Here is an 11614-nt window from a genome sequence, read left to right as displayed (position 1 = left end):
ATATTAAAAATTGCTTAGCAATTTTATCAGCAAAGCGTAGGGAATCACCTAGTTACTATGTAAGTACTTTAGGGGATATAAATGTATTAATTTTCTAAGTTTGTGATCTAAGTAATACCCATGTTTATAGCCGTATGCAAGCCTAAGATCGAACTGTTATCAATATTGCATTGCACTCTTATTGAAATTAGGCTAGATAATATATTTGAAAAGAACATATAAATGTTAAGGCTTTTGTTTTGGATTTGAGTTTGTTTAAGACAATGAAAATAACTTCCAGTATTTACACTATTTGTTTATCTACACAAGAATTTAATCATATATAGGCACTGTAATTTAAACCCTGACACGTGAAATAATACATCCACTTAATGCACCCCCCTCGCCCGCACCTTCTCCTCACTAAGCGCGATTAGGTAGGTAGTTTTATATTTAAGGCCCGTTCTAAAAGTGTGTTTAGAAACAAATGATTAGCTATATGTAAAACGAGGAACATAATTAGCATATGATTAATTCAGTATTAATATTTAAAAATTAAAAAATGGATTTATTTGATTTTTCTTAAAAGAAACTTCTTTATATAAAGTTTTCGTACCAAATATATTGTTTAACAGTTTGAAAACGAGGAAGTAGTCAAGCCAAAACATAGTTTAGAATGAGCCCTTAAAGTTGAAAGATTCGAAGGGTATTTTTAAGTTTTGTGTTAAGAATTTCAAATTTAGAGTTTAAAGATTATTTTAAAAAGTTAAGTTTTAAGTGAAAATTTTATATTCGAGTTGAAACATTTAAATTTTGAGTTAAAAGTGTAAAAACCTTTTCAAATTTTAAGTTGAAAGTTGTGACGCCCCTCACATAAAAAAGAGAAAAGACAAAAAGAAAAAGAGAGGCTAGCAGTCCAGCAGACCGACCCTTTAAAGCAGCAAACAGGCAGCCCCAGTACTGTACTGTACTGTAGCAAATTTAGTCGAACCTGGCTCGCTAGTTTGCTCGGAAGGAGAGCAGCTTTATTACTCCCTCCGTTTGTAAATATTTGACACCATTGACTTTTTATTACATATTTGACCGTTCGTATTATTTAAAAAATTTTATGAAATATGTAAAACTATATATATACATATAAGTATATTTAACAATGAATCGAATGATAGAAAAAGAATTAATAATTACTTAAATTTTTTGAATAAGACGAACGGTCAAATATATTTAAAAAAGTCAATGGCGTCAAATATTTAGAAACAGAGGGAGTAGAAAGGATGGAGCCCAGTCAATATTAATTTCGGTTTGAATGTTTTCGCGTCACTCCCACCTATTAGTGTGTAGTAATTAGTTTAGGGGATATAAATGCATTAATTTTTTAAGTTCGTTATGTAAGTAATAACCATGCCTATAGCCCTATGCAAGCCTAAGATCGGACTGCTATTACATTTCACTCTTATTGAAACTAGGTGAAACCCCGCGCATTGCTGTGGGAATTTAGTATGATAACAATAAAAAAATAACATGTAAGATAGCTAGATAACATCAGATTAAGTAAATTAATGTGCTTTATGATAATATAAATTTAAATACTATATAGAATGATGATTCAAACGTAAAAAGTAAGGTGGTATGACTTTATGGAACAAGAAAAGTAGGGAGATAGTTTGGACCGTAGATTAATCATCTAAAGGCTAAAAATAATTGATGTGATATGACTTAATTAGAGAAAAAAAGGAGAAAGATATTTTGGACTATAGAATATCATAAAACATAATAAAGATATGCATTGAAACATTATATGAATTATGTTGGATGATAATTTAACATGTTTGTATTTGAAAAGCTCTTAAGTTATAAAAACTATAAGATATAGCATGTTTGCATGATGTTTAAATGTGATGATTGTTAGTGGATGATGATGTGGCATCTTGTTAATTAGTGGATGATGATTAGGCTATATAAATTATTTGAAAATGATATATAAATGTTTAGGGTTTTGCTTTGGATTTGAGTTTGTTTAATCCAGCATTTACACTATTTGTTTATGTACACAAACATTTAATCATATATAGACACCGTAATTTAAACTAAATATACACCCATTTAATATACCACAAGACCAAAGGTATTTTCTCCTATTTGGTTTTATATATTTAAATTAGCTCCCGAGAGCTACAATTTTGATCTGCTCGTATGATTCAAAGGGTCTACTTGAAATACAAGAACAAATTTTGCAAGAGTATTAAGAAGGGTGCTATTACACGAAGCTGCGCCGGAGAGGGGGAGGGGGGCGCAAGTAGCGCACTCCTGTAGAATTAAAGTGGCTGGCTAGAGCAAGGTAAATAGGTGGTTCTTAGAACTTTTGACTAAACCGAGATATATATATGTATATATACATATATATATATATATATGTATGTATATATATGTATATATATGTATATATGTATATATATATATATGTATACATACATATATATATATATATACATACATATATATATGTACATATATATATATATACATATATATATATATACATATATATATATATATAGACACACACAGAAGCGCAAATCAAAACGGTTTTGCACAATTCAAAACCTAAATTAACTAGTCTCAACTAAGTACACAAAAAAGCTACTCCCTATGTTTCATATTATAAGACTTTCTAGCATTGCACACATTCAATAGATGTTAATGAATCGAGACACATATATATGTCTAAATTCATTAACATATATATGATTGTGGGCAATGCTAGAAAGCTTATAATATGAAACGGAGGAAGTAGCCTATATTGAGATTTGCAAGCCTAGGGTGATGATAGCATAAATAATTTCTAGTATTTAAACTTACTTAAAGTAAATTGGAACAAATGTAAATTGCACAAAATAAAGGAGATAGGAGAAAAACATATTTTTCCACCCAATGTTTGAAAGCTTGCCAGTTTCCTACATCACCATTGAGGCAAGCCAACTTCACCGCTCAAACCATCGAGCCTCCGAACCCATTTGTTAAGGGATGGGCAAGGGGGGAGCCGGTCTCAAAGTGGTCTCCCAAGTCTCGATCACCAGTGGTAGCTCTTCTCCAATCTCTGGATAGCTGAGCTCCAAACCTTCACAATCAACTACCAGGCCTCCACAAACTCCTTTGAAGAGGTCACCGGGTCACGACCGCCACCAAGCCATCTAGGTGTGGGCAAACACCAAGAGTAACAAGTCAAGACCCACTTGACTCTTACCAAGTACCAAAGCTCAATCTCATGTACAAGCGCTAAGTAATATTGCCTCTACCACTCTCAATTTGCAACTAATGCACTCTAGTTGCAACTCATGCACTAGTGGAGAGGAGAGGCCTCACATAAGCTCAAGCATGCACAATATGCTCACAAAGGTTGGCTCTCATGTATGTGCCTCCACTAGGACCAAGAGTAACAACCAAACCACTCAAACTCGCGGCGTTATATAGCCCACACCAAAAATTGTCAGTGACTCCCCCTCCTATTTTCTCTCTTTCTTAGTTGGCAGCGAGCATATCAAAACAGAAGGGCAGCAGCGATGACCTCAAGACCACCGCCGTCTCCACCATGGCCCAAGGACAAACTCCTTCCCATGGTGCCTTTGGGCATAGCGGTCATTCTCGCCTTCTCCACCACCATCTACCCGCATGCCACAACCACACCCACATAGGGACCATCGTCAGGACGCTACTAGCGCTCGGTCTTCCTGGAGGGGGCACCGACGGAGGAAGATAGCCAGTGGAAGAAGGGAGCGCTGCTAGACGGTCAGGGCGTCAAAGGTGGCGTGAGGACGATGGCATAAAAGAAATTCCATTCACCTTCGAATCGCATCACAAACCGCCTCGCCTTGCATCAACGACAATAATCGCAAAGAAGCACAAGGACACTGCATCTACCGCCCCCGCGACCATTCGCTCACTCTTCATCACCTCCGATTCCCACCGCGTTGCAAGCCACCTTGCCTCGGACAGTGGCTGGCTTCCTTAGCTTAGCGATGTCATGACCTGGGAGGGCGTGTTGGTGCCGAGACGAACCGATGTTGCATCGCTAAGCTAAGGAGGTCGATTCGATGTCGAGCTCAAGGAATCATTCACGTAGGAGAAGATAGAGGCGCGGGCGAATCCACCGCCGCGACGAGGCATCACGCTCGCCGAGTAGATGGCCACATCGTCCAACCTCCACGGCGATGACGGTGGTGGGGACGAGGGCAGTGTCTGCCACCAGCCGGCTCCCATCGTGGTGGTGCTGGGGAGGCACTGCACGCTATGCGATATCATCCAACACCAGCGAGGTGGCCGCTGTGGAGGCCGAGGCCAAAGATGCGGATCGGAGGAAGGGTGAGCTTGCGTGGAGGAAGGTAATGCCGTCTGTGGTGGTGTCGGTGAGGTGGCTGCCGTCCCCGGTGCTGCGAGGTGGTCTCCACAGAGGCTGAGGCCGAAGACGTGGAGCGAAGGAAAGGAGAGCCATCCATGTAGACATCGGTGAGGTAGCCGCCATCCCTGGCACTAGCGAGGTGGCCACTGCGGAGGCCGAGGCTAAAGACGCAGATGGAGGAAGGGAGCGTGGTACGGCTACGTGGGGTGGATATATAGGTGATTGGAGAAGAAGTGAGAAGAGAGGAAGGAGATAGAGGAAGAGGGACGCTGACACAAGGGTCTCACATGATGACTCAGCGGGGTGGACTAGATTACCGTGCAACGTCAACGAAAACCATCGAGAGAGTCATTTTGCACTGGTTTCAATAGTTTTTTTTTTTTGGGGGGGGGGGGGTAAGATATCTGGTATTGGGGTTAAAGGATACGAATCAAATTTGGGCCGGAAGCCCAGAACTATGATTAAATGCTGGGCTGTATCTTTTCTTAGGATCTTGTGCTTTATCCCAAGATTGCAAGGAACATGAGTTTTGTTTTTTTGTTTTCTTTTCCAGTAAAAGGGCCTAAGGAGATATGTTCTTTCCTTTTCTTTTCTTTTTAAACAAGTAAATGAATTTATAGGTCTAGCCTCGTATAGTGCGTGACATGCTTTACCACTGAATGGACTGTATGTGTATGTGCCACCTCATGAGATTAAGGCCATGTTTGTTTCAGCTTAAGATTATTGTAATATAGATTATTGAGCCAGATTACTATAAGCTGGATTACAATAAGTCAACATAAAATAATTTGTTAGCTGTTTGTTTCTCTGAATTATTAGTTGTTTGTTAGTTGTTAGCCACCCAATAATTAAAAAAACATCTTTAGAGTGGATTACCAGATTATAGTAATCTGGCTTATAGATTGTAATAATATATCTTAATAAGCTACTCCATCCGTTCCAAAATATAAGGCACAGCCACTCTTAACCCAAAAACCAAGAAACAATTATTATCATATCCTAGTTTGAATCACTCTAATAAATATAATGCATGTATCCAATAGAATTAGAGATCTTTAGAGTGGAGGATTTAAAAAAGTAATAATTTAATGGAGAAGAGGTCCTAATTAATTGTATGCATGCATGCATGCCTTATATTATGGAACATCAAAAAAAAAAGTAGTTGTGCCTTATATTATGGAACGGAGGGAGTATCTGTTTGTTTCAGCTTACTCATAATAATCTAGATTATAATAATCCTAAGCTGAATCAAACAGGGCCTAAATCCTAGAAAAATGCCCTAACTAGGTTCAAGGAGTTATGTCCAATTGTAATAGTCGCATGCCCGTACATTGCAACAAACATATGTGGAATCTGGATAACATGGTTCAATTTGATCCGGAAAATAATGGTTCAATTTTTTCTAACTTATTTTCTTGGTTGGTCACTGTTTTGGGGTGCACCATTTTTTTTCAGGTCATTTTTTTTATACGTAGGATAGGGAGGTTAGGGAAGTAGGACAGTTTTGCTTTTGAAGTAGTAGAGATAAGAAAATTAAAACATGTGAAAATAGCAATTTCGATTACTGTGTTTTGGTTTAGAAAGGAGAGGATGTCAATACTTGGCGAGTATTGAGTTTAGCTCAATCAAAGGAAAGTAGCACTTAAGCCTACACATTAATTCATGCAATCGATAAACTAGGAGATAACTATGCGTCAGACGTCCAACCGAATACGAAAAATCGGGCGCTACTCTTGGCACGTGGATCTGCTGTACGCATGCAACCAACGAGTGCTACTCCCTTACATTTTCTCCTCTCTCTCTCTCTCTCTCCCTTGCTTTATCTACAAGATAACTTTCTACTCTCGCTCTCCCATGAAATGCTACTACAAAATCAAATTTGCTAGAAAGTTTCTAATTATTTTTTCTTCTCAATTATATTATCCAATTATTACCATTGCATTCGTTGCAATTAAAATTTTTACAATAAAATCATCTATGTTTATATCCTGATAAAAAAAATTATAAAAAAGGGTGTTGTGTCACATGTTATAGAAAAATGTTTTATCACTTGAGGTCAATTTTTTTTAGCTCACTTCAAATAATGTTTCAAAAGATATAACATATAAAAATATTGTTGAAACATTTGCAACAATATATGAAATATTGAATCTTAACAAATGATACATCGAAGAAAAATAATACAAAACATACTATATATATGCAAATACTTTGATTATGTTGAAATTTTTTTATATCATACATTAAATCGAGTTGTAACAGTTGAAATGTAACATATACTTGCTGAAACATACACACAATACGATGTGCAACATTTACAAAATAAACTAATAAAACATTAGAAAATACTTATTGAAACATCCAAATAAATCAGTGTGCAACATTCAAAAAGATCAACTGCAACACAAAAGGCTAAATTTAAAATTCATCTGAACGTAATCATGTGAGATCTTGTTGCAAAGATTTAATTATAACAAGTGTGACTATATAATTTAATTGTATATTGGATAAATACTTTAGGAGAAAAGTCATTTTAAATTTGATAAAAATATATATACATGCATGCATAGGAGATGACATGCTCCGGTATACTAGAGAAAGAAAATCATTCATGGAACTAAAGCAAGCAAGAGGTGTGGGGCCTGATATTTTAAATCATGAGAGGTATCCCATTTTTCCTATCCATCAAATGGTTGGATAGAAGCATTTTTCAAAACTTAGTTAATAGCAATATTGGTTGAACCTTAGATTAATTTCTAAATATTCTAGCTTAACCAAGCTATAAATTAATATGGCGGAAGAGGATTGAGATCCTCTAACTTAACTTTCCCCAACGTGATAACTAATATGACACCTATGTGGGTGTCAGTGATCAACTGATCATGTCTCTCTAACTTTGTAGTCCAATGATCTCATTCCGGAGGAAGAAAGATACCTATATGTTAAACTTCTATTCATGCCATTACCGTTTACTTTGTGAAGTCCTGATCTATTCATAGAATTACTTCCTTATGTTTGGACAGGAAACAAGTGTCCCCTCCAAGATGTTGCAAATAGTGTGCAACTTGCTAGAAAAAAGGAGCCAATCATGGAATCAAAGTTTCACTTTAGATCATGATACCAATGTCTTTGTTATAAAAAGCAAAAAGAGTTGATGTATTGGGGAATATTCGGTTAAATTTTTAAAATTTTACCAGTCAATTTTATATTAAAATAAGTTTATGGTACCATGATAATATTTTTGGATAAATCTACATATATCATTTTTATAGTATTTTTGAGAAAATCTACATATATGATTTTTATTAAGTATTTGAGAAATTATTGTTGATCAGAATTTTTAAAAGTTTGACCAAAACCTATCCTGTATATCAAATATTTTGATCGGAGGGGCGAAGTAAGGGAGATAGGCAAAATCATGACACAAGTCGCACGTACGAGATATTAAAAATATAAGCACTTCTATGTTTTATTTATCTATATATAAATCATTATAGGTAAATATATGAAGTAACAAAACCATATCGAATGAGTGTATCCTAGACATGTACTGTATGATAGTACTATACATGAACTTATAGATCAAATATACTTAACATAATTAAAGCATATTAATTATTTCATTGACAGAGTTAGAAACAACAGACTTTACAGCTGCTGCATGGGTGAAAATGCGCTTATGTTCAACGCCCAAGCATAGAGGAAGTCTCTAGCAACGACGGACAAACTTGAGTAGATTACATGTGATGGGGCAGTATGTATATTGATTGGCCTTGTCCAAAAACTTTATTTAGCGAGTGGAATGGAGTAGATTACATGAGGCAAGATAAAGTAGATTTATTACATGCAACAAGATAGAGTATATTATATTGCATGGTGGCGCTTTATAAATTAAGAGACCTTCCTAAAAACTTTATTTGGTGTCAGGATAAGACAGATTATATGTGTCGGCACATTATAGATGCGTCTATATATGCAAGCAATTAGAGCCAATTTTGACGGATGATTCTACACAGCGAGGCGAGGCGACCGACTGAGAGTATATTCTACTCTAGTCCTCTCTCACCCTATGGCTCCAGTTGCATGGAGAGCACTAGCCCTTTTAAAATGGTCACTCTCTTGGAAATAAAAAAAGATGATACTTAAATTTCAAATATTATTATTCTAAAATAATATAAAAAGGGTATTATTTTAGAACCATTCTCACACTATGTGGTCCTATAGCCCACATAATTCTAACGGGATTAACAATGTTAAATAACAAAGCAATGTTAAAAAAACCGATTATATATCCTAATTAAGGAGTTGTGCTACAAGCCTACTACTCCAATCTTTCGAGTAACAACTATTCTTGGAACCAATGCACTATTTTTGTCAGGAATATTCTTGGAACACTAGCAGGATAGGATATGCATCGCTTGCTTGCCTCTTCCTTTTTGGCTGATTCTGTGCTAGCTTTTTGTACATATGGAAATGAAAGAGATCGAGATGCCATGCTTGTTTGCGAATGATACCATATGTATTGCTAGCTTTTTGCCAACTTCCTTTAGGCAGAACGATCACACCTACTTGAGGAGGTGTGTTCCTATCAATCTCCTCACTTTATTCTCTACAAGGACATCAATCCTATCCTCATTTCCTGTTATCTCCCTAAAATGGACTAAGGAATTCTTAATAGCTAATTAAGCTTATTAATTAGTCAGTCAGTTAGTTATTATAGTTAGAAGCATTGATATGGATATGTACTATCATTTTACAATGACACTTGTGTTGATTAGACAAATCAAATTCGCACCTGCAAATCATCATAATGAGGTGTGTATATATAAAGCAGATTACCAATGATGGAGGAATAAAGGCATGTTTTGGAAATTCTATTTAAGGAGGGATATTGGAATTCTGTACCACTTTGTGCGAAAGCTCAAATGATTCGAATTCTAAGCACACAAATTCGGTTGTTTTTGATAGATCTTGAAACATTCGTTTGATGATGAAATCTGACGAGTCATAGCAAGGAATTATATTGGTCGATCTATATATATGTCCAATTATCTCAGTTAATTCACACAATTTTGTTGGTCCAACTTTATAGTGTTTAATTTGGGTATAAACATATTATTTTTACTCAGCCCCGGCCCCTTAGGTCAGACATGGAACAAAAGCTGACTACAATTATTTTATAAGATGTGATTATCTTCTCTCCAAGATTAATATACAACACATCTAGCTCTAATACCATATCTGTCGTATTATTTTAGTTGTATGCACTAAACAATTATCGATGTACATTTGGGATGTCCTACATCGGGCAAAAATTGTATACCGGGGAAGGATTTCCCAGACTAGGCATGCGTCTTGGAGTAGACGTACTTCGGCAAGATTATGAAGATCTACTTGACTCGATTAGAACTGTCCGGAGAAATACCAAAATTATCTCTCTTTAATTAATTTGAGTCCCTAAGGGTGTGTTTGATTGAAGGGTTTTCTTGGGTCGGGTTGGGTCGAACCCATTTACATAGGTGTTTGGTTGAAGTGCTAGCTGGGATGGGTTAGGTCAAAAAGGAATATACCCCCTCATATGCGGGTCGACCTGATCCGTGAAAAATTGGTCGGACGGTGCCGACCCACTTCGCCAGCGCTGCAATCTCGCGACCTCACGCGCTCCTCGCGGTGACATTATCCCTTACCCGCGGTAAGTCACACACAACCCTCCCGTTTTTCCCCATAGAGCGACGCCGCACAGGCGGTGGCGGCGGCGGTGGCAGATCTGCGATCCGGCGGCGCTCCCGCGTATGTGTGAGTCTGCGACGGCCGCGGCCTCCTTCCTGCAGCCTCCATCCTGTCCGGCAGCAGTTGGAGGAAGAGTTGTTGCTGCTCGTCGTCCTTTCCTGCTCGGCGGCGGCAGGAGGAACCGAGGAAGAGCCGGGACTGCTCTTATCTCTTCCTGCTCTGCATTGCCATGGTCCCTTCCTGTTTGCAGCATCCATCAACAGGAAACACAAGCTCTGGATGAGATCTGTATGTGTGTTTTTGCATGAGATGAATGTTCTTCACCGTCAAAAATATAGTTCAAGTGCACTGTATTGTCAATTTTTTCTCGGTAGATTATTCTCATTTGTGTTGCTGCAGCAAATATATTGATTTCAATAATGGCCATGAGTATATGATTTTATCTGCTGCTTCAAATCTATTTTTCCTCTTTATGTTTATCAAGTATTTGGTTGTGTACCAGAGAGGTAACATCACCTACTCCATGTGAGCAGGTATCTCTATCCAACTATTCCATCTTCATCCCTCTAACCAAACAAGCGATAGGACCATTCCATCCCCTTCTATCCCTCAAACCAAACAAGAAACATAGTTCACTCCATTCCTCCAACCAAACAGAAAAATAAGACCATAATATCCCAAAAAATCAGGAATGAACCCAGCCCATCCCATCTTGCCCCCTACACGAGTAGTCCCTAAACAATTACTCCCTGCATTTCAGGTTATAAGACATTTTGACTTACGTAAAAGTCAAACTGTTTCAAGTTTGACTAAGTTTATATACAAATATAGTAATATTTATAATATTAAATTAGTTTCACCAAATCAATAATTGAATATATTTTCATAATAAATTTATCTTGGGTTGAAAATATTACTACTTTTTTTCTACAAACATGATCAAACTTAAAGCAGTTTGACTTTGACCAAAATAACGTCTTATAACCTGAAACGGATGGAGGGGGTACTATTTCTCTCATGATAGGAATACACGAGCATGTTCCAGGCTCTGAAGAATCCATGTTTTCACTTACAATAGAAAACCAAATTATTGCTGTACCATTACACAATTTTTCTTCCCAAAGTTAGGCATATGACCACCACGGCTGCTGAGCTTTCTTCTGTCCTCCTGCATATCTTGAGCCATCGTTGGTCTTGCCCAATTCTGGCCCATTCAATAGCAAGGCATAGCTGGGGCTATTCCATTAAGTAGAAAAGAACACACCCTGAGAGAAATGGCAGTGGAGAACGTACCTCTCCTAATGGATTGCAAAAATAGCTAGCTTTAAGTGAAAAGTGGGTAAATTTAGGCTTATCTACTACGAAAAACTTTTATTGATATACTTACATAGTCTAAAGATAAAAATATAACTCCTTTGTATTTTGGATTTCTAAAATGTAAAGGTCCCAGTCTATGTTTAGCATCGGGGCCTTAGATTCTTAATTCTTTGTTCTGGATGTGGGTCAAAT

The sequence above is a fragment of the Oryza glaberrima genome, chromosome 4 (genome assembly GCF_000147395.1).
Source record: "Oryza glaberrima chromosome 4, OglaRS2, whole genome shotgun sequence".
NCBI classification, from domain to species: Eukaryota; Viridiplantae; Streptophyta; class Magnoliopsida; order Poales; family Poaceae; genus Oryza; species Oryza glaberrima.
Note: the sequence above shows the minus strand (reverse complement) of the source record.